The sequence below is a fragment of the Lissotriton vulgaris genome, chromosome 8 (assembly GCF_964263255.1).
Source record: "Lissotriton vulgaris chromosome 8, aLisVul1.2, whole genome shotgun sequence".
Classification (NCBI taxonomy): Eukaryota; Metazoa; Chordata; class Amphibia; order Caudata; family Salamandridae; genus Lissotriton; species Lissotriton vulgaris.
The window spans coordinates 1,170,544,529-1,170,572,011 of NC_141696.1; positions in this window are offsets into that span (position 1 = coordinate 1,170,544,529).

The window sequence follows — 27,483 nt, forward strand, 5'->3', positions numbered from 1 at the left end:
TCCAGAACCTCTGCAGGTGTTGGAGCTTCGACTCCCTCCCTAGCAAATATCTCTTGTTGGAGCAATGCCAACAATTCCTCCCTGGAATCCACCCTGTGCATAGCTAAATCCATATCTCAATCACTAGTAGAGTGGCTCACTGCCCTCATACTAGAGAGGAATTTTTAGTGGATAACTCATCGACAGTAACACAATCAAAACACAGTACTTATGCCCTGAGAAAATAGTTACAGCTCCAGCAATTGTTGGCCCCATCCTCTTCTTCTTACCTCTTTGGGTCCCAGCTCTTGGGGGAGGGCAGGTGGGTGGCTCCGCCAGTGTAGAGGCATAAGGGGTTTCTTATAGTCAATGTAAGCACACAAAAAACAGCAAGCCACAACCAAGACCCAGCTCAAAAAGGGAGAGGCACAGCAGTTGGTGCCACGCAGTGAGCTGTGGGAGCACAGGCTGCCCTCAAAATAACAGCTTTTCAATTGCCAAAGACCACAAAAGTAGCATTCAAAGGTATTCATGGTGCCAGTTCCTTGCCCAAAATACACCAGTAAGCAAAGGCGCAACCAGGTACCATGACTCAGGATGTTTAATATTTTGTATCACTGCTCTGCTTATGAGCACTGTTGGACCTGACCCTTTTTGCAGGGTCACTTGCAGGTTCTTGCCTTCCGTTGCTGAACCAATTTTTATTGGCATTAGGACTCAGTGCACTTTTTCACTGCTATCCAGTGGTAGAGTACTAGTGCCCTTTCCCTAAAACATGGTACAATTGTCTTATACCTGATTAGTACATTTACTTGTAAGTCCCTAGTAAATGGTACTAAGTGTACCCAGGGCCTTTAAATTACAGTGGACTGCAGCACTCATTGCGCCACTGACTAAAGTAGCAACATGTAAAACGTGTCAGGCATTTTACTGCAGCCTGTGTGCAGTTTTCTACTGCCATTTTTACCTGGTGAAATAAACCTTTTGCTAGGCCTAAACCTTCCTTTTTAATACTTCAAATCAAATATATACTTTATTCAGTTTTTGAGATAAAAAACCATAAAAGTTCATAATAAATACAATTTACAATCCAGATATTAATAAAAACATTTTAAGAGACCAAGATACCGTAAGGTAGGGTCCCAGACGTAAACATTATTTTCCACTCCAAGGTTAAGGCAGTATCAGCAGAGTTCGTGATTAGTCGTATGAATTCATAGTTGGTCATTGTTACATGTCCAGATATTCAGGGAGGAAAACACGGGTTTATGGGGTAGAAATCTTGTAAGTCCCATATTGATATTGGGCCGTCTCTTACTTGAGGCGGCCAAGTTTTCAAATAAGGGACAATATTTCGGTCTCTAAATCTCACGAGTACCAGGTCCCCAGCAACATCTTTGGGAAGAGAGCCCAACCAACCCACCCTTCTAACGCTCCTTATTGCTCCGTATAGATTACGAGGCAGTGGCCTATTTTTTGACAGCCAGAATTTGGCTTTATTAAGTAAGTCATACTGTCTCTCAATTTTACCAGATGGAAGGGCAGGTACACCCGCAAGGATGCACACGTATGGGGCCGCTTCCGAGGGTAAATGAATAGAATTAACTTTATTAAGACCTACTCTAGGTGCGGTCGGCTGGGGAAGGGAAACTTTAGCGGGGTATTTAGCTGTTTTTTGCCCTGGAGCACTAGGGCCAGCAAGTTGTATTTGACGCCTTTTATCCTGCACAAGTGGTTTTGAGCCTAAGTGGGTAGGAGGTGACTTAGGGCGATTGGATGTGTCACTGCATTTGTCAACCAGCGAGTTTGACTTGATGGCTTTCTCTATCCCAGAAAGCCTATCCCCTAACATGTTAATTTTTCTAACAATGGAGCTATCATAGAGCTAACCAATTGTTCGATAAGGGGTAGTATGTGCAAGTGGGGAGGGGGTGTTATGGCTTCTGGAAACTCAGCAATCGGTGGGATCATTGGGGAATTAGCAGTGGATGGGCTTCGGCACCATTTTTGGGTTTTGGGGTTATTTCCACCTTGATTAACATCGTTATGTTTCCTTTTCGCCGATGGGACCTGAGGGAGTTCAATACTTTGTGTGTTCGGGCTGCAGGATTTGTTAAATAATATGGGGGGATCTAAAAGAGTAGCCTTGTCTGAAAGTGTACTAACACTTTTGGGCAGGGGGGGAGTTTCCAGTGTGGCATATTTGGTTTTGCATAGAAGGTTTAACTCGTCTAACAGGGAGAACGTTTGCTCAATACCAGCTTCGCTGGTTGAATGGTCCCCCTTGGAGGTCATGGTGGGAAAGAGATATAGAGCCGTGATATATGAAAGAGTCCACAAATATGGAAACAGAACAATTAGAGGGGGTCTTTACCTTCTATATAGTAGGCCTTCAATATGTCAGCCAAAGGGGGTGGCCCGTCCCATCCTTATCCGGCCTTTGAGGGCCGTAGAGGGCCCGCCCTTTGCCCGGGCTTCGCCCCGGGCTAGTTCCGCGCGCGTCCCACATCGCGGGATTAGGAGCGAGATTTAAACACTGCAGGTGGGGGGGGGGGGGGGGGGGGGGGGGAACGCCGAGGGATGAGGCAGCAGCTGGGGAGCAGAGAGCCTGCTGGTCCTCGCAGTCCCTCGGCGTCTGGTGCAGTCTCAGTCCTTTCCCCTCAGCTCTCCCCACACAGAGTCATAAGCGCTAGCAAAGCGCCGGGTCCCACGTTGTCCTTCTCGGGCAGGAACACACCATGAGCGGCACCCGCGGAGTGGGGGCCGCGATAAGTTATTATAATGTCCAGGCGGGGGGCGGGAACGCCGAGGGAAGAGGCAGCAGCTGGGGAGCAGAGAGCCTGCTGGTCCTCGCAGTCCCTCGGCGTCTGGTGCAGTCTCAGTCCTTTCCCCTCAGCTCTCCCCACACAGAGTCATAAGCGCTAGCAAAGCGCCGGGTCCCACATCGTCCTTCTCGGGCAGGAACACACCATGAGCGGCACCCGCGGAGTGGGGGCCGCGATAAGTTATTATAATGTCCAGGCGGGGGGGCGGGAACGCCGAGGGAAGAGGCAGCAGCTGGGGAGCAGAGAGCCTGCTGGTCCTCGCAGTCCCTCGGCGTCTGGTGCAGTCTCAGTCCTTTCCCCTCAGCTCTCCCCACACAGAGTCATAAGCGCTAGCAAAGCGCCGGGTCCCACATCGTCCTTCTCGGGCAGGAACACACCATGAGCGGCACCCGCGGAGTGGGGGGCCGCGATAAGTTATTATAATGTCCAGGCGGGGGGGCGGGAACGCTGAGGGAAGAGGCAGCAGCTGGGGAGCAGAGAGCCTGCTGGTCCTCGCAGTCCCTCGGCGTCTGGTGCAGTCTCAGACCTTTCACCTCGGCTCTCTCCACACAGAGTCATAAGCGCTAGCAAAGCTCCGGGTCCCACGTCGTCCTTCTCGGGCAGGAACACACCATGAGCGGCACCCGCGGAGCGCGGGGGCCGCGATAAGTTATTATAATGTCCAGGCGGGAGGCGGGAACGCTGAGGGAAGAGGCAGCAGCTGGGGAGCAGAGAGCCTGCTGGTCCTCGCAGTCCCTCGGCGTCTGGTGCAGTCTCAGTCCTTTCCCCTCAGCTCTCTCCACACAGAGTCATAAGCGCTAGCAAAGCGCCGGGTCCCACGTCGTCCTTCTCGGGCAGGAACACACCATGAGCGGCTCCCGCGGAGCGGGGGCCGCGATAAGGTATTATAATGTCCAGGCGGGGGCGGGAACGCCGAGGGAAGAGGCAGCAGCTGGGGAGCAGAGAGCCTGCTGGTCCTCGCAGTCCCTCGGCGTCTGATGCAGTCTCAGTCCTTTCCCCTCAGCTCTCCCCACACAGAGTCATAAGCGCTAGCAAAGTGCCGGGTCCCACGTCGTCCTTCTCGGGCAGGAACACACCATGAGCGGCACCCCCCTTATTTACATACTTATAAATCATCCATAAGAAAGGCCTTAAAGGCTCATAGAACCGGGTGCATTGTATTTAAAACACAGAACATATGTGTTTAAGTTTTACATGTCCTGGCAATGAAAACTACTAAAGCTGTTTTTCACTGTGGTAGGGACTACCTCCCATTGATTAACACAGGGTTACCTTATTACATTAAATAAGTGCTAACTCTAGATTGGGAGCAGTTATAGATATGCCATGTACACTCAAATGGATTGTAATTTAAAATCATCTTTGATGGTGAAGTTGGATTTTGAGTAAAACATCTTAAAAGGCCACTTTACAAAGTTGCCATTTTCTTGTTCCAACCATCTGTGCCTTCTTCCAGTGTCTTGGGTCACATGACTGTGAATGGCTCTGCTGTTGGGCTTTGTGCATTGCTTCTAGACAGCGACACACAGGGGCCTTAGGTGTGAACAGGATGGATCATCCTGGCAGGATAACTGGAGAGGAGCTGTACCCAACCCCATTTACAGTTCTAAGGGCTCTGACACCTGGTCTGCCCAGCCTTTTGTCACCCCCAGTTTGGAGTATTGACAGGGGAAGAACTTTCCTGAACCAGATGTGGGGCCTAGATTAGGAGTCCCCCGCACAAAGACTTGCACAAGGTATACATATAGGACCTCTAAAGTCACTCATTAGCACACTCCTGGACCTGTAGAACTTATAGAAGAAGAACTGCCCTGCTGCCAGATGACTGCCCTGCTGCTTCAAGGACTGTATTGCTGTCTGAGAACGAAGACTGGATCTGCTTGGCTTTATCCCAGGCTATCCAGGGTGACTCCAACAGTCAGTTGACTGGCCACATGTGTGAGCTACAGGGACACAACAAGCTTCAGAGGCCTCTCTGCATCCCCATAGTTGATCTGCTGCAACTGGACCTACCCGAACCTGCAGTTGGACCGCCCAGAGACCTGCTGCTAGCCTCTGCTTGAGTAAATCCTGATAACCAAAATGTGCATCCTAGGTCTGGACTTTTGGCTAGCATCAGTGAGATCTCCTCCTTAGTTGAAAGGTGGAAATGCGAAAGTTTGGCCTCCTTGCAACTGCGAACGGGCCCATTCACACAGAAACTCTGCTGCCCACAACGACTGACAGTGCGAAGCTCTGATGAAACCTGCTTTTTCCACAACCTGTCCACAGTAACCGGCAACACGAGATCTGCATAATACCCTGCAATGACTGCCAATGCAAAGTTACAGCAATAACCGGCCTGCGATGCCTGCCCGGCTCTTCATGCTACGTCACAGACTGACCACACGCCCAACCTGCTCTTTCAGCTACAGCAATGACCATCCGCGAAGCTCAGCCTCCTCCTTGTGGCCTCTTCCATAGTTAACAGAAGACTTCTCGTCAGAATTAGAAAGTCAATTTCTAGCTGGGCCTACCTGGTCCCTCACTGTCGGTCTGAACTTGTGACCATAACCCAAGCCTAGCATGGTCAGATGTCCGCAAGTTGTGCTCTGTTCTTTTAGGCGCTATTTTCACTAAAACCTTTCAAATTAAGTCTTTAATCTTCTATTGATTGGATTTTTGTTGTTCGGCTAACATTTTATTTATTGAAATGTACTCTATTTTTTTTAATTGGGTTGGGATTTTTCCATTGTTGTTTTTCCACTGTATTACTGGTTGTGTGCTGCATAGGTACTTTACACATTGCCTCTAAGTTAGACCTCAATGCTTTTGTGCCAAGCTATCAGAGGGTTAAGCACAGGTTAATTTATTGACTTTTGTGATTCACCTTGACAAGGATTGTGGCTGTTCTCTGTGTGGGACTTACACCCCTCTTAACCAATGACATGATTTCTTACATTGGTGTTCAGTGGTGTGATCCAGTACTTGTGTTTGTGCAGTGCCAATGAGTGATTTGTGCAAAACTAATAAACCCATATAAGTAATCTGAAATCAGTACCAACCTTTTTTTTTTAATTCTACTTGATTGGCTACTTTTTCCTTTTTTCCCAAATGTAAATCCTGACTCACACTTACTCTACCTGTGATACCTGCTTGAAAGATGGATGGTTAAGCACAGAGTAATTTAGGGACTTTGCAGTTCAAAAGGATTGTGATTGTTGCCTAATTGGGGCTTCCACCGTCTCAACGGATAATCCAATTTCTTACACACACATTTCGGTGCTCAACAGCAATACGTTAAATAACAAAGGTGCCTTTTCATGGGGGAAAGCTAACAAAGAAACTAGCAAGGACAACTTCCAGGGGCTGCTATGGCCTACTCGTGCTTCCCAATGGGCTGCTAGGTCAGGTTTTCACCCAGCACCTCCTAGCAAGAAGCAGCAGCCAAAGATAAAAAACACCCAATCTCTACCCACGGTTGCTCCAGATTTTGCTACGGGTCACGTTTCAGCTGGAGATGGCAGTGCTTGAAGCAAGGAAAGCAGGAACAAAGAGCCCAAATCCCACCTCACCACACCTTATATTAATGTTTGCCCCGACCCATGCCCACCACCACTTCCCACCAAAAGCAAGATCTTCCATGGCACATAGCATGGGAACCAAGGTAATGAAGATGGCGGGCCATACCCAGTGTAGGGGCATCACCTGATGGCCCACCATCTTACCAAGCCCAGCTCCTCCTTTGTTCCTCATAATTTCTGACTCTCGTCATTTGGAGAAGAGCTTTGAAACATTTAGATCCTTTGGTGTACATGTGTTTGCCGCTTGCCATTTGCAAGCCTTTTTTGTAACTATTTTACTTCATTCAGCACCCACCTGTATTGAGAACTGCATTAGAAGAATTTCTCTTGGAAGAGCCGATGGAAATAAATTCCATCCACTTTGCAGTCTCTAACTGTGGGGGAAGGGTTGTGCCCAAGCCCACTTTACTGTGAGATGAGGATTTGGATGTCTGCCCCAAGCCACCCCTCACAGTGGTGAACGGTGGGGGATGAATATTGACCCAGCTCACCCTGCTCAAGGGTGAAGGGGTTTTTATGGAAAAACATGGACAGCTAACTGCAGCTTTGGAGCTGTCTTTGCATATCAAAATATAACACAGAAGCACTGACAGCTGCCTCAGGCCTTCATGCTCACAACATGTTTTAAGGGACAGAGGACCTGTACCTGTGCCCTGTTCACAATAGCAAGCGTAGTGCAGGGGAAACTGGAGCAGCTAACTGCTTCATGGCCCTAGAAATGATGTAAGCCTTGAAAAGAATGGCCAGCAGCTAAATGCTGCATGCACAGATGGGTTGAGCACATAGTATGGCTACAAGCCACATCCTGTGGCCAAAATTCATTGCACATTGCCACACAGCATGACCTTCTGGTTCTGCTGGACATTGACAAAAGCACACAGTGCGATATGCAACTCTCTTACTACCTCAACGCACAAAAACTCCTAGACACTACGCAATCAGTCTTCCTAACCAACCAAAGCACTGAGACAGCCCTCATTACAGCAACATTAGGATGATCCTCGACTGTTGGAGAAACAAAGGCCCTCATACTACTTGATCTCTCAGCTGCCTTTCACACACTCCTCCCAGATCAGAAGACTTTACAAGACAGACATTCAAGGACCCTCCCTCATGGAACTGTTGCGTTCTCACATTTAGAACACAAGGAGTTAACATGCCACCTTACACTTTGGAAGCCAGGAACCTCGTCTGTGGAATACCCCAAAGATCCTCCCTCAGTCTGACCTTATTCAGCATCTACATGACCTCGCTGGCTGACCTCATCAGATCAAAAAGCATCAACATACTTTCCCATATAGATGACATCCAGCTGATACTCTCCTTGTCGGCCAAGACTCCCACAGCAAAAAATTACTTTTCCACCTACATGAACTCAGCGGCTACTTGGATGAGATCCAGCTGCCTCAACCCAGACACAATTGAAGCATTGATCTTCGGAAGGAAAACCTCAGCCGGGGTCTCTACCAGGTGGCAATCAAACCTCTGCCATACACCTGGCTTACATCCCAGCACTCAATTTGCCCCAATACATCATGGTAAGTGCAGTTGTTTTTAATTTTTCATCTTTATTGGTCCAGCATGTGCTGTGTAACTCTGGGCACGTATTTCTGGATTCATTCACTCATCAGTAGAGAACAACAAGTCATTTCGGGTGGGTGCCGGACATGCTACCCAAACTCTTCTCAGGTCTCTGTACCACTCACAGGGTGCAGAGACCTGAACATACATATGTTGTACTGAAATGTGACCATTTAATTTGAAAAAGGCGAAGGTGGATTAGTACATTCAGAATGTTGAATGTGACTGGTAGGTTCAGGAGACAAGATAAGGACTCTTGTTGTATGTTGGCTCATGGATGAGTACTAACTCACACAAGAAAGAGAGAGAAGTTATTAATGCCAAACCCATATCCTCCCATCACAAGTAAACACGTATCAAAGGGTTTCACAACTATCTCAAATATTGCCTTTAGTCTACACAGAGATTTCTCTGAGAAAGTATCCCAATGGGAACACCTTGGTAAATACAAGTTGCGTTAGACTCTTGAAGTAAATGTGACAACACATTGATGCTCCCTTGGGTTTCCTGGGTTGGCCAAGTTTCCTTTTTTTACCCTGGGCATTGATGTCAGGAGTAGACTGATGTAAGAGCAAGTATCTTACACATTACATGTACTTTCAGAAAGGTTTAGGGTTTAATAGTCAATCCCATAGGGTTATATAGAGGACACTAGAAATGATGGTCCATTACACTGTATTGGGAGGTTTTGCCTATTGACTGACCAGAGACTTTATGTACTGATGAAGGCTGCTGACCTTGTCAGGCATATGTAGGATGGCCGAAACATGTTGACCATAAAATAGTTACTAATTTTTCTGGTGTCTCCCCTTGTTTATACTATCAGGACATCCACTAATAAAATTAGTAGGTTAGGATAACTCTAGGTAGTTTTAACCGTCTTTTCTTCACATCCGTGTTTGACGTGGAGTATATATTCCACTCTTAAATTACTTTCTAAAAACCCCTAAAAACACCCTTGCTTCCTCACTTTGTGTGGTAGAGCCCACCTTGGACTCATTTGGGTACATGAGTTTTCTTATGATGACTTATCACTTCCAAACCCATCTCCGCTCTATGCTTTCTCCCTTTGTTGCATAGTTACATATGACAGAAAGCAGCAGGCATTGAATGGAGGGTGTGAATGCGATTCTGGGCTGCAGAAAATGCAGACTGTAAACGAGCTGATCCTGTCTCTTATCATTCCTTGCATTACCTTTGTCTCATCTCCATGCCCCAGAAGCTCCTTAAGCGCTATGGAAGTGCGCCCTGGCGGTGCGCCCTAGTGATGCTTGCATGCTTACTCTTGGAAGAAACTGTGTGAATCTGGTCTGTGAAAATGCACACATACATAAGAGGCATATTGTGGAAACTTCCTATCATGTAATGCGGACTCGTCCACTTTATCCCATAGAGTGCAAATAGTTCTTCATAACTGAGCCAGTTCCGTCAACAGTTGGGAATTGCAAATCAGTTTTCATACCTGAAGAGCACACCTGCCTTCATCGTGGTTTTGTAACCAATTGGTTGTCCTTGGTTTGATTAGTTCCGCAAAATTAATTAAAATGTTTCACTCTTTAACCTTTACATTTTTATGACAACTGGCTTGTCAGGCGAACTAATGCAATATTAGTTTTTAACAAAATTAATTAAATAAGTAAGTAAATCTTACTCCTGAAAGTTCCTGAGAAGGTCATACCTAAACTTGGAGTAAGATATAACTACTCACTGAAAATGCTTTGTCAAACAGGCCTGAAAATTCAGGAGTATTTCACATCTAAGACAGGGATATGATACACCAACTTAAGAGGAGTTCAGTGATTGTAAATTGCTGACTTCGTGAAAATGTGATGCCTTTTTGCCTTACCATACCAGCAGCGAAGGGGTGAAAGTAGAAAATCACCATCGTGGGTGAATGCCGCGTCTCCTGCGTCTGCTCGCTATTTTAAAAATTCATGGGTGACTTGACCCAGGTGTCCAACTGTACATCCGCGTTTTATTTCCTTATTAAAAGTATTTCTGGGCTGCGAACCTTTCCACATGGGTAGTGCCAGGGTTACTATTCATGCAACACCAGGCCTCAAAAGGAAGCGCTGTATGGCTTGAAGTCTTTAAGCATGTCAAATGTCAATAAGCAAATACTACATAGACAAGTACAGTTTTTATTATTTTTTCCTTTGCCTGTCATGTTAAGGTGCATACATCCCTACTATATGTCTGCTCTTGGCTCAAGCTACACCCCTCAACTCCGCAAGAAGATAAACACGTACTATAAGACACAAATTTGAGAGCCCTGGTGAATATTCCAGTTGACCAGTTGTAAATGGTTCTTACCAGGTCCAGCTAAAATATATGGGTTTTTAAGTCACTGGATTATATTTTCCAAGTACAACAGACATGGACATTCTACTTACTGGTAAAAAAAAATCACAGGCCATTAGATTTCTTTAGCAAAACCGCCTGCAGTCAGCAACTGGAATGTTATCAACGCCAGCTCCCTATATCACAACAAAACATATTTGCTGTCCACTTGATCCACTAGAAACCTTTTACAATTGTTCAATCTGGGAGGGTATTCAGGTTGCAGGGCAGAGGCAGAAGATACGGTGATTGTTCTGCACTGGCGCCCACACATCTCATGGACGGAGAGATGACTTGTCCAGACGCGCTGGGTGAGCCGGCCTCCAGGCGCTTGCACTTAGGTCATCTTTCTAAAGATGCCTCTGAAGGTGCCAAATCTAACACCTCGGCGGCACCACCGATTTTGAGATATTCACCACCGGATTGGTGGGGGACATTGGTGTTCCTACGGTTGCTGACAAATCATCCTGATTACTTGACGGTATAGTCATCCTCTTATTCACCAGCGGCACACTTTCCTCCGGGTAGATATTTCCCCATGGTTCTCCGGTCTGAAAGTGACCTGTTTCTGACCCCACTTTTAAGGTCCTACGTGTACCTAACTTAAAATTAGGGGTCGAAACGTCGACGATACCTACCTGAACCAGCTTGCGTTCCCAGCAACAAATAGAGTAATACTTATGTCGCTGGCATGGTTTTCTGGACATTCCATTGAACATTCAGTGTTTTGACTGTACTACTGGCTATTCCTCTAAGCCAGATTGACCTGTTGTATATATTTTAGGATGCATTGATTGGCTTTTGTATAAATAATTTACTTTGCACATCCTTTCCTTATATTCACATCCCCCTCACTCACCCTTCCCAATCCTGGGGCACTATTACAAACATTTGACTGTGAAGAATGTACTGCATTGAAAAACACATTGTGATTAAATAACAGTGTGATAACTCAGTTGTGTATACGTATTTATATCCTTGTAATATTGTTTGTTACGTACAGGGGCCCCTTTCTTTATGTACCTATGAGCACCCAGGTCCCTGTGACTTAATTGGGTAACCCCCCCCTCCCCCTTTTTATAAACATAACCCAAGCCTAGCATGGTCAGATGCCAGCAAGTTGTGCTTTGTTCTTTTAGGCGCTATTTTCACTAAAACCTTTCAAATTAAGTCTTTCCTCTTCTATTGATTGGATTTTTGTTGTTCTGCTAACATTTTATTTATTGAAATGTACTCTATTTTTTTTATTGGGTTGGGATTTTCCCATTGTTGTTTTTCCACTGTATTACTGGTTGTGTGCGGCATAGGTACTTTACACATTGCCTCTAAGTTAGACCTCACTGCATTTGTTCCAAGCTATCAGAGGGTTAAGCACAGGTTAATTTATTGACTTTTGTAATTCACCTTGACAAGGATTGTGGATGTTCCCTGTGTGGGACTTACACCCCTCTTAACCAATGACATGATTTCTTACATTTGTGTTCAGTGGTGAGATCCAGTACTTGTGTTTGTGCAGTGCCAATGAGTGATTTGTGCAAAACTAATAAACCCATATAAGTAACCTGAAATCAGTACCAACCTTTTTTTTTTATTCTACTTGATTGGCTACTTTTTCCTTTTTTTCCAAATGTAATTCCTGACTCACACTTACTCTACCTGTGATACCTGCTTGAAAGATGGATGGTTAAGCACAGAGTAATTTCGTGACTTTTGCAGTTCGAAAGGATTGTGATTGTTGCCTAATTGGGGCTTCCATCGTCTCAATGGATAATCCAATTTCTTACACACACATTTCGGTGCTCAACAGCAATACGTTAAATAACAAAGGTGCCTCTTCATGGGGGAAAGCTAACAAAGAAACTAGCAAGGACAAATTCCAGGGGCTGCTATGGCCTACTCGTGCTTCCCAATGGGCTGCTAGGTCAGGTTTTCACCCAGCACCTCGTAGCAAGAAGCAGCAGCCAAAGGTAAAAAATACCAAATCTCTACCCACGGTTGCTCTAGACTTTGCTACGGGTCACGTTTCAGCTGGAGGTGGCAGTGCTTGAAGCAAGGAAAGCAGGAACAAAGAGCCCAAATGCCACCTCACCACACCTTATATTAATGTTGGCCCCCCAACCCATGCCCACCACCACTTCCCACCAAAAGCAAGATCTTCCATGGCACATAGCCGGGGAACCAAGGTAATGAAGATGGCGGGCCATACCCAGTGTAGGGGCATCACCTGATGGCCCACCATCTCACCAAGCCCGGCTCCTCCTTGCTCCTCGTAATTTCGTAATTTCTGACTCTCGTCAATTGGAGAAGAGCTTTGAAACATTTATATCCTTTGGTTTACATGTGTTTGCCGCTTGCCATTTCCAAGCCTTTTGTTACTATTTTACTTCATTCAGCACCCACCTGTATTGAGAACTGCATTAGATGAATTTCTCTTCCAAGGGCGGATGGAAATAAATTCCATCCACTTTGCAGTCTCTAACTGTGGGGGAAGGGTTGTGCCCATGCCCACTTTACTGTGAGATGAGGATGTGGATGTATGCCCCAAGCCACCCCTCACATTGGTGAACGGTGGGGGGTGAATATTGACCCAGCTCACCCTGCTCAAGGGTGAAGGGGTTTTTATTAAAAAACATGGACAGCTAACTGCAGCTTTGGAGCTGTCTTTGCATATCAAAATATAACACAGGAGCAACTGACAGCTGCCTCAGGCCTTCATGCTCACGACATGTTTTAAGGGACAGAGGACCTGTACCTGTGCCCTGTCCACAATAGCAAGCGGAGTGCAGGGGAAACTGGAGCAGCTAACTGCTTCATGGCCCTAGAAATGATGTAAGCCTTGAAAAGAATGGCCAGCAGCTAAATGCTGCATGCACAGATGGGTTGAGCACATAGTATGGCTACAAGCCACATCCTGTGGCCAAAATTCATTGCACATTGCCACATAGCATGACCGTCTGGTTCTGCTGGGCATTGACAAAAGCACACAGTGCGATATGCAACTCTCTTACTAGCTCAACGCACAAAAACTCCTAGACACTACGCAATCAGTCTTCCTAACCAACCAAAGCACTGAGACAGCCCTCATTACAGCAACATTAGGATGATCCTCGACTGTTGGAGAAACAAAGGCCCTCATACTACTTGATCTCTCAGCTGCCTTTCACACACTCCTCCCAGATCAGAAGACTTTACAAGACAGACATTCAAGGACCCTCCCTCATGGAACTGTTGCGTTCTCACATTTAGAACACAAGGAGTTAACATGCCACCTTACACTTTGGAAGCTAGGAACCTCGTCTGTGGAATACCCCAAAGATCCTCCCTCAGTCTGACCTTATTCAGCATCTACATGACCTCGCTGGCTGACCTCATCAGATCAAAAAGCATCAACATACTTTCCCATATAGATGACACTCAGCTGATACTCTCCTTGTCGGCCAAGACTCCCACAACATAAATTTACTTTTCCACCTGCATGAACTCAGTGGCTACTTGGATGAGATCCAGCTGCCTCAACCCAGACACAATTGAAGCATTGATCTTCGGAAGGAAAACCTCTGCCGGGGGCTCTACCAGGTGGCAATCAAACCTCTGCCATACACCTGCCTTACATCCCAGCACTCAATTTGCCCCAATACATCATGGTAAGTGCAGTTGTTTTTAATTTTTCATCTTTATTGGTCCAGCATGTGCTGTGTAACTCTGGGCACGTATTTCTGGATTCATTCACTCATCAGTAGAGAACAACAAGTCATTTCGGGTGGGTGCCGGACATGCTACCCAAACTCTTCTCAGGTCTCTGTACCACTCACAGGGTGCAGAGACTTGAACATACATATGTTGTACTGAAATGTGACCATTTAATTTGAAAAAGGCAAAGGTAGATTAGTACTTTCAGAATGTTGAATGTGACTGGTAGGTTCAGGAGACAAGATAAGCACTCATGTTGTATGTTGGCTCATGGATAAGTACTAACTCACACAAGAAAGAGAGAGAAGTTATTAATGCCAAACCCATATCCTCCCATCACAAGTGAACACGTATCAAAGGGTTTCACAACTATCTCAAATATTGCTTTAGTCTACACAGAGATTTCTCTGAGAAAGTATCCCAATGGGAACACCTTGGTAAATACAAGTTGCGTTAGACTCTTGAAGTAAATGTGACAACACATTGACGCTCCCTTGGGTTTCCTGGGTTAGCCAAGTTTCCTTTTTTTACCCGGGGCATTGATGTCAGGAGTACACTGATGTAAGAGCAAGTATCTTACACATTTAATGTACTTTCACAAAGGTTTAGGGTTTAATAGTCAATCCCATAAGGTTATATAGAGGACAGTAGAAATTATGGTACATTACACTGTATTGGGAGGTTTTGCCTATTGACTGACCAGAGACTTTATGTACTGATGAAGGCTGATGACCTTGTCAGGCATATATAGGATGGCTAAAACATGTTGACCATAAAAGAATTACTAATTTTCCTGGTGTCTCCCCTTGTTTATATTTTTAATCCTATCAGGACATCCACTAGTAAATTTAGTAGGTTAGGATAACTCTAGGTAGTTTTAGCCGTCTTTTCTTCACATTCGTGGTTGACGTGGAGTATATATTCAACTCTTAAATTACTTTCTAAAAAACCCTAGAGCCCACCTTGGACTCATTTGGGTACAGGGTGTGGGAAACCCAATGATGAAGCATGCCACATCTCGATGTCGGTGATGGCCCTGCTTTTCCCAGAGAGATCTCTTAGTAGGCTAAAGGCAATGTTTGAGATAGTTGCGGAACCCTTTAAAGTGTGTTTTCAAGGATGGAGGGAACATAATAGGCCTTAGTTAGGAGGCTTGGAGAGTCATAAAGAGGGTGGACACTTCAAATGAGGCAGGGAGTCAAGGACCTTGATGTTTTAATTGGCTAAATAGGGTACTTTTCTTAAGCAATACAGAAGGTTTTTTTTTTTCATCAGACCTGTCTTACTAGGGCAGTCTTTTATATGGTGCCGATGTTGCCATCATCAAAAATGAACGCTGGTTATTTTCTGGGCTTGTTGTCAGTGGGAGCTGGCCCAAGAAGAGCTGTGATGCTGTACGCCGCCTATTATTTAAGTCACCACTGTCACGCTAAGTAAGTTGATGGGTAGACGGCGGGTCAGGCAATACCTTTGTTAATGGCTGTTACATGAGACACATGTGGATGGCAGATGCATTAGGGGCAACCCTCTTTTCCTAAACTTGCATCCTGCTAAGTAAGGCTGGGCCAGGGAGATTTCTTATGATGACTTATCACTTCCAAACCCATCTCCGCTCTATGCTTTCTCCCTTAGTTGCAAAGTTACATATGACAGAAAGCAGCAGCCATTGAATGGAGGGTGGGGATGCGATTCTGGGCTGCAGGAAATGCAGACTGTAAACAAGCTGAACCTGTCTCTTATCATTCCTTGCATTACCTTTGTCTCATCTCCAGGCCCCAGAAGCTCCTTAAGCGCTATGGAAGTGCGCCCTGGCGGTGCACCCTAGTGATGCTTGCATGCTTACTCTTGGAAGAAACTGTGTGAATCTGGTCTGTGAAAATGCACACATACATAAGAGGCATATTGTGGAAAATGCCTATCATGTAATGCTGACTCGTCCACTTTATCCCAGAGAGTGCAAATGGTTCTTCATAACTGAGCCAGTTCCGTCAACAGTTGGGAATTGCAAATCAGTTTTCATACCTGAAGAGCACACCTGCCTTCATCGTGGTTTTGTAACCAATTGGTTGTCCTTGGTTTGATTAGTTCCGCAAAATTAATTAAAATGTTTCACTCTTTAACCTTTACATTTTTATGACAACTGGCTTGTCAGGCGAACTAATGCAATATTAGTTTTTAACAAAATTAATTAAATAAGTGAGTAAATCTTACTCCTGAAAGTTCCTGAGAAGGTCATACTTAAACTTGGAGTAAGATATAACTACTCACTGAAAATGCTTTGTCAAACAGGCCTGTAAATTCAGGAGTATTTCACATCTAAGACAGGGATATGATACACCAACTTAAGAGGAGTTCAGTGATTGTAAATTGCTGACTTCGTGAAAATGTGATGCCTTTTTGCCTTACCATACCAGCAGCGAAGGGGTGAAAGTAGAAAATCACCATCTTGTGTGAATGCCGCGTCTCCTGCGTCTGCTCACTATTTTTAAAATTCATGGGTGACTTGACCCAGGTGTCCAACTGTACATCCGCGTTTTATTTCCTTATTAAAAGTATTTCTGGACTGCGAACCTCTCCACATGGGTAGTGCCAGGGTTACTGTTTATGCAACACCAGGCCTCAAAAGGAAGCGCTGTATGGCTTGAAGTCTTTAAGCATGTCAAATGTCAATAAGCAAATACTACATAGACAAGTACAGCTTTTATTATTTTTTCCTTTGCCTGTCATGTTAAGGTGCATACATCCCTACTATATGTCTGCTCTTGGCTCAAGCTACACCTCTCTAATCCGCAAGAAGATAAACACGCACTATAAGACACATTTTTGAGCACTGGTGAATATTCCAGTTGACCAGTTGTAAATGGTCATTAACGGTTCCAGCTAAAATACATGGGTTTTTAAGCCACTGCATTATATTTTCCAAGTACAACAGACATGGACATTCTACTTACTGGTAAAAACACACAGAGCATTAGATTTTTTTTAGCAAAACCGCCTGCAGTCAGCAACTGGAATTGTATCAACGTCTGCTTCCTATATCACAACAAAAGGTATTTGCTGTCCACTTGATCCACTAGAAACCTTTTACAATTGTTCAATCTGGAAGGGTATTCAGGTTTCGGGGGAGAGGCGGAAGATAAGGTGATTGTTCTGCACTGGCGCCCACACATCTCACGGACGGCGAGATGACTTGTCCAGACGCGCTGGGTGAGCCGGCCTCCAGGCGCTTGCACTTAGGTCATCTTTCGAAAGATGCCTCTGAAGGTGCCAAATCTAACACCTCGGCGGCACCACCGAGCTGAATGCAGCAGGGGAGCAGATGTGAAGAGCTAGAAATGTGTTTGCAGCTGCACGTCCTTGTTTACTCACCTCAGGCCTCGGCTGAAATGTCTCCAAGGAGGTGTCTCCCAAGCCGCTTGAAATAGCGCTGCGGCGCGGAGGGCGTTATTCCCAGGCACCACTTCACACCCTTCTGTTTACTCGTGTGGCTGTGAGCCCGCCATGGGAACAAGAGCGCCGTTATCACGGGGGTAAACAAGGCTCTCGCTGCGCCATCTAAGGGCGTGCTCACAGGCGCCCTTTCTCGTGCGTAAAGGCTCTTTTCATAATCATACCGCGCAAACAACACACGGACAGCCTTATCCCATTATAATAATGTCCTTCTTCACGGTTGCAATGGCGCAGCCTGGCATAGCTATAACGGATACTCAAGAAAGGTAGAAAAAATCCCTTTTCTCCCTGGTTGGGAATAAGTCCGAATTGGGGTACATGGGTCGACTGCACCTGCTACATGCACTGTGGAAATCAGAGGCACAACTAGAGCCACATTTCTTTGGGGGGTGGGAGAGGGGAGTGCTGGGGGGAGGAGTACCAACAATTTTGGTGGGGGGGCTAATTCTTCCAGCCATAGTCAGAGTGGTGATGCAGGGGCTCTAAGAAGGGGTGAAAAACACAACAAAGCCTCGTTAGCAAGTAAATAGTCTTTTAACCCCTCCCATGCTGGTAACGGAACCGCTCCGTCACGCCCCTCGGGTGGGCTGTGCTGGTGACGGAACGGTTCCGTCACGGCCCGTTCGCCGCGCCTGCGTGGTGCTGATTTCGCGCTTGCGCGGGGCGTTCTATTGAGAGGGCGGGGCCATGACGGAACCGCTCCGTCACAAGCACAGCTCACCCGAGGGGCGTGACGGAGCGGTTCTGTCACCAGCATCAGAGCGCCCCTCGACCCCCTCACCCCTTAGCGCTGCGGCGGAATTGCCACAGCAGCAAAAGGGTTAAAGACGTGTGAAGTACTCAGGTGCGGCTGTGTGTGTGCCTGGGAAGCTGTCTCAGCCTGGGCTGCCTCACACAATGGGGGTTGGGGGGGTGGGGCGCAGGGGCGGGTGGGGGGGGGAACCAAAGCCCTTCCAGCCCAATGAGCGTTCCATGCCTGGTTGAAAGGTAGGCAGGCCTTGTTGATATAACGGCACAGTAACCTATCGTCCTCATGCGCATGATTTTTTGTCTGGATTTGCTATGTTTGACGTTATAAAGCTCCTTCACAGATACGCGTCCTACTCAGGGGGTATGTGGAAAAGGGCATCAAAACGTACACAGTCGCTGTGGTGTCAGACAGCAGGTTCTGATGGCAACGAACACGTTGACACCCAAATCCTAGCTTTGGTGGCCCCTAATTGCCGAGACGTGGGTAAAGTTGCCTTTTGTTAATTTACTTACTAGGGCAGGATAAGACCAATAAATAAATGTTGTAACGGAGGAGAACTAACTATCTGCAGTGCTGCGCATGTGCGGCACTATAGTACCTTCCACCTGCTGCTTTCTGCAGCAGTTGCGGGATAAATCAATAGGCTGTTAAAAAACACCGGGGCATATTTACAAGCCCTCAGGGCCACCATAGCGTCACATTTGTTGGTGTGCTGGTGGCGCAGGGCCATTTCCCATATGTACAATGTGGCCGTAAGCCACTTTGCATGGCTTTATGCCACCTTGTAAATATGTCCCTTGCGTGCAATGGGTGCTGCTGTGGACGTTCCACCGCTTCACCCATTGCTTTTTGAGGCTGCCCCAGATTTACAAGGCTGAGGCAGCACCAAAAAATAACGCCATGGAATAGTAGGCATTAACAAGGACAACTAATTGTCTTTTGCTGTTTCCATGTGTGCCGCAAACATAGACGGTGCAAATCGCCATTACTGATTGTTAATTAACAGGAAGTTGTCCCTTCCTACACATAAACAATTGTCCCTGCAGCACAGGTACCCTTGCAACAAGGCAGCAGGGTGCTGCGCTGCCGCTAGGTAGCTTTTTTTGTTCCAGTGCTAGGGGATATACAGAGGTGCGCCATATTCTTGTGAATACAGCGCATCCCTGCGGTTTGATAATGTCAAAGTGCAGCCCTGCTATGTTTGGCGCAGCTCTGCGCACTGACATTTTCTTGTGAATATGTCCCCCCTTGTCCTGTATGTCATGCTGTATGTATTCAGCCTATACAATGCAATATCATGTAACATAGATATCATGGATAGCTGCTGTTCAATATTTGAAGGTAGCTCTTCCATGGAAGGAGCTAGTACTGTAAGAATGGCTTGGGCGGCAGGTATTAGGCACTTTTAATGTACACTTGGTGAAAAAATAACCATTGCTTGGTTCATCTCTAAAGCAGACAAACAGCGCCACCACATGGCATACTTTCAAAAGTGCTGGTGTTAAAAATTAGGTGCTTGTGCCTAGCACCGGAAACCACAGGTTCAAGTTAGGCACTGGAAGGAACTATTGTTATGCTACACAAATGCTGCCTTTCACTCATTCTCACCATTAACTGCGGTTGGATCTGAAAAAATCCGTACAACATGAAGGTGAAGTTGTATGTAATGTGTACCGCACATATACCAAATAACATGATTTTATGCATACTATCGAAACATGATACCCTAATTAATCAAGTCTTCCAATATTTTCTAAAATCACATTTTTAGCTAGCGTACTGAATTATAATAATTTGTGTAGCGCTGTCGCTGAACTGAGGTGCCCCGGTGCTAATGAGATGTTCACTACCAGGAGCGTGAAGCAAAATGATGCCACCCACCCGCTTAAAATTGTGGTTATGGCCCCCTAAGTCTCCGATATCTCAGTGACACTGTAGGCGACAGGCCTTGGGCTGAATAACCCTGCCCAGGGCTTTAAGTGGGCCGGGTCCTGCCAGTGCTCACCCACAGAAGTTCTATAATACAGGTGCCGAGACGGGTCCATATCGGGCTCTCTATTTTAGCACCCATCCTCTGTGAATTTTTTTTTTTAACTCTGCAGCGGTGCCACTCTTCACTGCCTTTGGTGTAAATTCAAAGTGACTCGCTATAGTTCTTTACATTCTCATCATTTCAGAACTGAAGCATTTTCCATATTCTATACAAAGAAGCCATAGTTGTTGCTTATTTAGCTTAGACAACTAAGAGCCATTGACAAAGCTAATAGTCCTGGTTTGTTGTAGGTGTAATGTTACTCCTTGTATTATATATCTGGTTGCAATGACAGGCGCAGCAAAATACCAGTTGGGCGGCACACTATGCTAAGCACAGGTTTTTAGCTTAAGTGTTTTTAAGCCACGCGCCATTAGAGACCCCCACGTTTTTAGGTCGAAGGCCTAAAAGGCTGCGCTTGCGCAGTCTTAGGCATGAGATTTAATGATTTGTAGTAGCGCAGAAGGTTCCGCCTCCATGCCCTCTCTCTCCTTCATTGGCTGGCTTCCTAAACGGAGGCCAGCCATTGGAGGAGAGAACGGTCACTTCAAACAAGCCCCGTCTTTTTCGGATTTGGGGGCGTGATTTTTTGCGTTCTTTAGACAGTGACGTTGCCTGTCACTCAGAACCACAAAACCACGCCCCCAGATACGAAAAATACAGAAGCTGGCGGGCGCCATTTTTTCTCGTCTCCCTGCGCTCTCACTCCTCCCGTTCCGAGCTCCAGGCGTAGGAGACACAAACTCTGGCTTCCCGTTCTTGCCTTCTGCCCCCAGGTAAGGTTCCTAACTGTTTTCTGTTTAGCCATATCTCCGCCAACTCGGAACACTCCCTCTCGTGTTGTATGTCCGTGTTTTTTTTATTTCAAGGTGCGGGTAGAATCGGGCTGCTGGCGGGCGCCATTTTTTCTCGTCTCCCTGCGCTCTCACTCCTCCCGTTCCGAGCTCCAGGCGTAGGAGACACAAACTCTGGCTTCCCGTTCTTGCCTTCTGCCCCCAGGTAAGGTTCCTAACTGTTTTCTGTTTAGCCATATCTCCGCCAACTCGGAACCCTCCCTCTCGTGTTGTATGTCCGTGTTTTTTATTTCAAGGCTAATAAACAGGCTTGCGCAGAGCGACTTCATTAGTCGGGGAAAGCAACGCGATATGGCGGGGTGATGGCCTGGAAGTGACAACTGTGTCTGCACACAGGAGAGCATGGCTGGAGGGAGAGGTGGGCGAGGCAACAAGTAACATGGAGAGTCGAGCCAGACTCGAGCTAAGAGTCCGGCTGGACTCTCAGAGCACGATTCGAGTCAGGATCACACAGTTTGGTCACACGTGGAGCCAGGATTTTTAGTTTATCATTATGCAATTCACCTATTAGGTGGCTACCTCCGTCTCTCGTTTTTAACATCAACTGTTTATGCTTTGTTTTTAATTCTATGTGCGTGACCCTCACAGCCTCTGTCCCTGCAGCACATCTCGCCTCAGCCTACCCTGGGCCTCGCAGTGTGGGCTCCCCCTCTCTCACCTCACCCGCACAGTCCCTCCCCTCTGTCCTCTTGCACCCCCATCCCTCCACCACTTCCACCCCTCTGTCTCTGCGCACCCTCACAGTTCTCCCCCCCCCCCCCGTCGCCGCCCACCCTCACAGTCCTACTCCTCTGTCATCTCGCACCCTCACTGTCCCGACATGGCAACGCCGATTTCCCGCCGATGATACCCGGCTGTCGCTTCTGTTTAGCCATATCTCCGCCAACTCGGAACCCTCCCTCTCGTGTTGTATGTCCGTGTTTTTTATTTCAAGGCTAATAAACAGGCTTGCGCAGAGCGACTTCATTAGTCGGGGAAAGCAACGCGATATGGCGGGGTGATGGCCTGGAAGTGACAACTGTGTCTGCACACAGGAGAGCATGGCTGGAGGGAGAGGTGGGCGAGGCAACAAGTAACATGGAGAGTCGAGCCAGACTCGAGCTAAGAGTCCGGCTGGACTCTCAGAGCACGATTCGAGTCAGGATCACACAGTTTGGTCACACGTGGAGCCAGGATTTTTAGTTTATCATTATGCAATTCACCTATTAGGTGGCTACCTCCGTCTCTCGTTTTTAACATCAACTGTTTATGCTTTGTTTTTAATTCTATGTGCGTGACCCTCACAGCCTCTGTCCCTGCAGCACATCTCGCCTCAGCCTACCCTGGGCCTCGCAGTGTGGGCTCCCCCTCTCTCACCTCACCCGCACAGTCCCTCCCCTCTGTCCTCTTGCACCCCCATCCCTCCACCACTTCCACCCCTCTGTCTCTGCGCACCCTCACAGTTCTCCCCCCCCCCCCCCCCGTCGCCGCCCACCCTCACAGTCCTACTCCTCTGTCATCTCGCACCCTCACTGTCCCGACATGGCAACGCCGATTTCCCGCCGATGATACCCGGCTGTCGCTTTAGGGGTGGATGAAGGGCAGTTGTAGGGGACCTAAGACCCGGGGAGTTCACAGCCCCCCTCTCTTCGGTTAGTTGCATTCGGCTCAAGGTCAGCAAACACCAGCTCAGCGGCCGAAGCCCGGCTCCAGGCGCTACCCAGCAGTCTGCTCAGAGGTCGGCATGGCCATTTGCGTCGCCAGTCAGTGACATGTATCGTGTAATTAGGGCACACTCTGCTATCTTGTAATGAAAGGCTAATAAACAGGCTTGCGCAGAGCGACTTCATTAGTCGGGGAAAGCAACGCGATATGGCGGGGTGATGGCCTGGAAGTGACAACTGTGTCTGCACACAGGAGAGCATGGCTGGAGGGAGAGGTGGGCGAGGCAACAAGTAACATGGAGAGTCGAGCCAGACTCGAGCTAAGAGTCCGGCTGGACTCTCAGAGCACGATTCGAGTCAGGATCACACAGTTTGGTCACACGTGGAGCCAGGATTTTTAGTTTATCATTATGCAATTCACCTATTAGGTGGCTACCTCCGTCTCTCGTTTTTAACATCAACTGTTTATGCTTTGTTTTTAATTCTATGTGCGTGACCCTCACAGCCTCTGTCCCTGCAGCACATCTCGCCTCAGCCTACCCTGGGCCTCGCAGTGTGGGCTCCCCCTCTCTCACCTCACCCGCACAGTCCCTCCCCTCTGTCCTCTTGCACCCCCATCCCTCCACCACTTCCACCCCTCTGTCTCTGCGCACCCTCACAGTTCTCCCCCCCCCGTCGCCGCCCACCCTCACAGTCCTACTCCTCTGTCATCTCGCACCCTCACTGTCCCACCCCTCGCAACCTCACTGTCTCACCCCTCGCACCCTCACAGTCCCACCCCTCTCTCACCTCTCACCCTCACAACCCCACCCCCTGCATTAAAATACTGCTTTCACTCTCTGCGGTGTCTCTTCCCATCGTCCTCACGCCCTCTTCCTCTCAGCCCCCATCCCCCCACAGTGTTCCCCCTGCATCACCACGAACCGTCTGCCCACCGACACCCCTTCCCTGCATTTCTCCACCCTTACATCCTCACCGTGTGCAGCCCCCCACCTCACACCTCCCACTCCTCCGTCACCCATCCTGTCACACCTCCCAGCCTTGCGTCGCCCTCTCCCTCGCTTCACTCTCACAGTGGTATCCCTCACCTGTCACGCGCCTGCACGCTCTCACCATCCACTCGCTTCCTTCCCATCGTACCTCTCACTGCCTGCATCACCTTGCCCATACCTCCTCCCCCCCGCAGACTCCCTGCGCCTGACCCTATTCATGCTGAAAGCTGGCAGTGTTTGCTGCATCTCGTGATTAACCCCTACGTGTCCTCGCCCTGCCTGTCGGTGCTGCTGGGAGCTATGCCTGCCCTCCTCCGGAGCAGACTCCGCACTCTGCCTTAAACATCTGCCCTTTGGGACTGCCCTTGAACTCGGCACCGCTGCCCTGCCCCTACCTACGGTGGGCAGGAGCCCCTAATGCCAGAGGAGCCCGCTGGGGGGCACTGAGCAGAGAGGAACTTTTCATTTGTGGAGTAAGGGGAGTTTCAAGGGCTGAGGATGACGTCACACGGGAAGCTGCGGAAGGAGCGAGGGGTGCTGGCGGAGTACGAGAGCCAAGTCAAAGGTAAGTGCCCCAAGCCGCCGCTCCCCCCCCCCCCCCCCCCCCCCTCCGTAGGTGTGTGTCTGAGGCCTGCTGGAAGGGTGGGAGCTTTGGTGTCCGTGAGCGGGAAGTGGTATAAACATCATCATTCTGTGGGGTCTACACTCCTCTCAGTGCATCTCATCTCCCCCCATAGAGCATTGATGTCTATACCACTCTCAGTGCATCTCATCTCCCCCCGCTACAGCACTGAGGCCTTATCATCTGTCAGTGTATCTCAAGCATCCGACTGTCAGAAAATGAGGCTAACACACCTCTCTCAGTGCATCTCACCCTCTGCTGCCAGAGACTGCGGCCTTATCATGTCGGTGTATCTCACCCCCTGCTGCCACAAAACTAAGACTGAGGCCTGCACACCCCTCAGTGCATGTCAACTTTCCTTCTGCCCGAGAAATGACACATACATAGCTCTATCAGTGCATCTCACCCCCCCCCCCCCTGCTGCCAGAGAACTGAGGCCTGCACAGCTATTGCCATTGTAAATGACAATACCATTTATTTATATATAAAAAAAAATGTCTTCTTCCTTCGCTTTTTCCTTCTGATCCCTTTACCTCCACCTTTTTTGTGCTAAAAGAATGATAATACCTGTAATCAAGTGTGTGTATCCGTGCCTTCCTTTAAGTTCGCTGTGCTTGCTCCCCTGCCCCCTGGCTGTGCTTGCTCCCCTGCCCCCTGGCTGAGCTTGCTCCCCTGCACACTGGCTGTGCTTGCTCCCCTGCCCCCTCGCTCTGCTTGCTCTCCTGTGTGTGTGGCTCTGGGTGTTTGTGTGGGCTCTGAGTGTGTGTGTGGGCTCTGGGTGTGTGTGTGTGTGGGCTCTGGGTGTGTGTGTGTGGGCTCTGGGTGTGTGTGTGTGGGCTCTGGGTGTGTGTGTGTGGGCTCTGGGTGTGTGTGTGTGGGCTCTGGGTGTGTGTGTGTGGGCTCTGGGTGTGTGTGTGTGGGCTCTGGGTGTGTGTGTGTGGCTCTGGGTGTGTGCGGGGGGCTCTGGGTGTGTGTGTGGGGGGCTCTGGGTGTGTGTGTGTGGGGCTCTGGGTGTGTGTGTGTGGGGCTCTGGGTGTGTGTGTGGGGGGTCTCTGGGTGTGTGTGGTGGTCTCTGGGTGTGTGTGGTGGTCTCTGGGTGTGTGTGGCTCTGGGTGTGTGTGGGTGTGGGTGTGTGTCTCTGGGTGTGTGGGTGTGTGTTACTCTGGGTGTGTGGGTGTGTGTGGCTCTGGGTGTGTGTGGCTCTGGGTGTGTGTGGCTCTGGGTGTGTGTGGCTCTTGGTGTGTGGGTGTGTGTGTGGCTCTTGGTGTGTGGGTGTGTGTGTGGCTCTGGGTGTGTGGGTGTGTGTGTGGCTCTGGGTGTGTGTGTGGTGGTCTCTGGGTGTGTGTGTGGTGGTCTCTGGGTGTGTGTGTGGTGGTCTCTGGGTGTGTGTGTGGGGCTCTGGGTGTGTGTGGGGCGTTGGTTGTGTGTGTGGGGCGTTGGGTGTGTGTGGGGGGGCGTTGGGTGTGTGTGGAGGCTCTGTGTGTGCGGCTCTGTATGTGTGTGTGGGTGGCTTTGTGTGTGTGGCTCTGTGTGGGTGTAAATGCAATAGGTCCTGCATTTGCGAGCGATTACGCTATTGGCATTGTAAATGACAATGCCATTTATTTAACGATTAAGCTATTGGCAATGTAAATGACAATGCCATTTATTTATGAATAAAAAAAAAAGTCAACAGCAATGCCAATAGCTCTACCTTTAATAATGCCGAGACCATTGCATTGTAAATGCTTGTTTTTTATCCCACTTAAAGCCCTGATCCTGCCCCTTCCGGGAAGGTAGGCCCCTGGGCACAAGCAGGGAGCTGCAGAGATCTATGTTACTACCCTGGTGAGCACACGGCTATCACTAAAAGCCATGCTGCTATTCCCCAGAAGCAAGGGCACCAGAGCATTTGGGCCCGAGTCCCTCAAACACTTGCTAGCCTACATATCATACATATTTCCCGAGCTCCAGAGTTTGAAACGGTCTGCCTTTCAGTTCAACCTTAAGTTTAAAATGGAAACAGTTAAGAAAAGCTTTGCCGAAAGAATCAATGGCATTGCAGTGCCATCTTGTGTTCACTTATTCAAAACTAACATTCGACAAAGAAAAATCAAATTAAACATTCAAAAATGTGAAACTTATTATAGGAACTGATGACGTAGTGCCATTCCGCTCTCCTGTGGGGAGGGTTTCAGACTGCCACGTCACAGCCACACTCTTTCTATAATATTTACGATAGCTATTTATTTGATTTTACAGAGCACTTTCTGCGAAAGTTTTTTAAAACTCAGTAAAAACCATAGCCAATAACATCATGGTCGGCAACTTACACGACAGATGTCAAAATCTAGGTGAAGTTGTGCAATATATATCCTGGAAGGATACTCACCACAACTCACTATGAACTACAAATCATTTGGACATAGTGCGACATCTTCAAGAAAAAACACAGACTGCCAAATAATAACTCACTCCTACACAATACCCACAAAGCAAACTACTGTTGAAGCCCCAAGCAAGAACGTCACAGGGGCATAGGGTGTATCAAACACAAATGCCCTGGACTTCGCTCTTGGCAGAGCCCAGCACTTCAGCTGACAACATATGTGGCTAGTGGCTCATAGTAACATGAGATAACATGGTCTAACTGTGTCCTTGTGTTTCAGGCTCTGCAGTAGGATTGACCTGAGAACTCCAGCCAACCTTTGTTTTGTGGGGGTGGTGGTAGGCGGAGGAGGAAAGAAGGTTTTTCGTACAAAAAGAAACACTAAAGTATGTGCTCACTGTCCTAAGATTGACACTGTGGGGCATATTACCAACGAGTAGTGATATTTATCGCTAACTAGGCTGTGCAACAATTTTTTTTATCGCTAAGCATCGCCGGAAATTATCGCTGAGATAACGTGCTATTAGCAACGTTTATCTCCAAAGCATTAATTTTTCCGGCGATAGCGTGAATATCGCTGAGAATACAGCGATATTCATGCATTAGCGACGAAATGCTCTTAGCCTTGTTATCCACCTCCCACTGGATAACATGGCTAAGAACTGGTCTGAGCAGGCGTTCGTTTTTGGCAATAGCCGGAATATTTCTAGCGCTACGCCTGCCTTGCTAATAGGCGATAGCGACGTTAGCGACTGCTTTCAGTCGCTAACAGGTTGGGTACGCCCACTTTGCA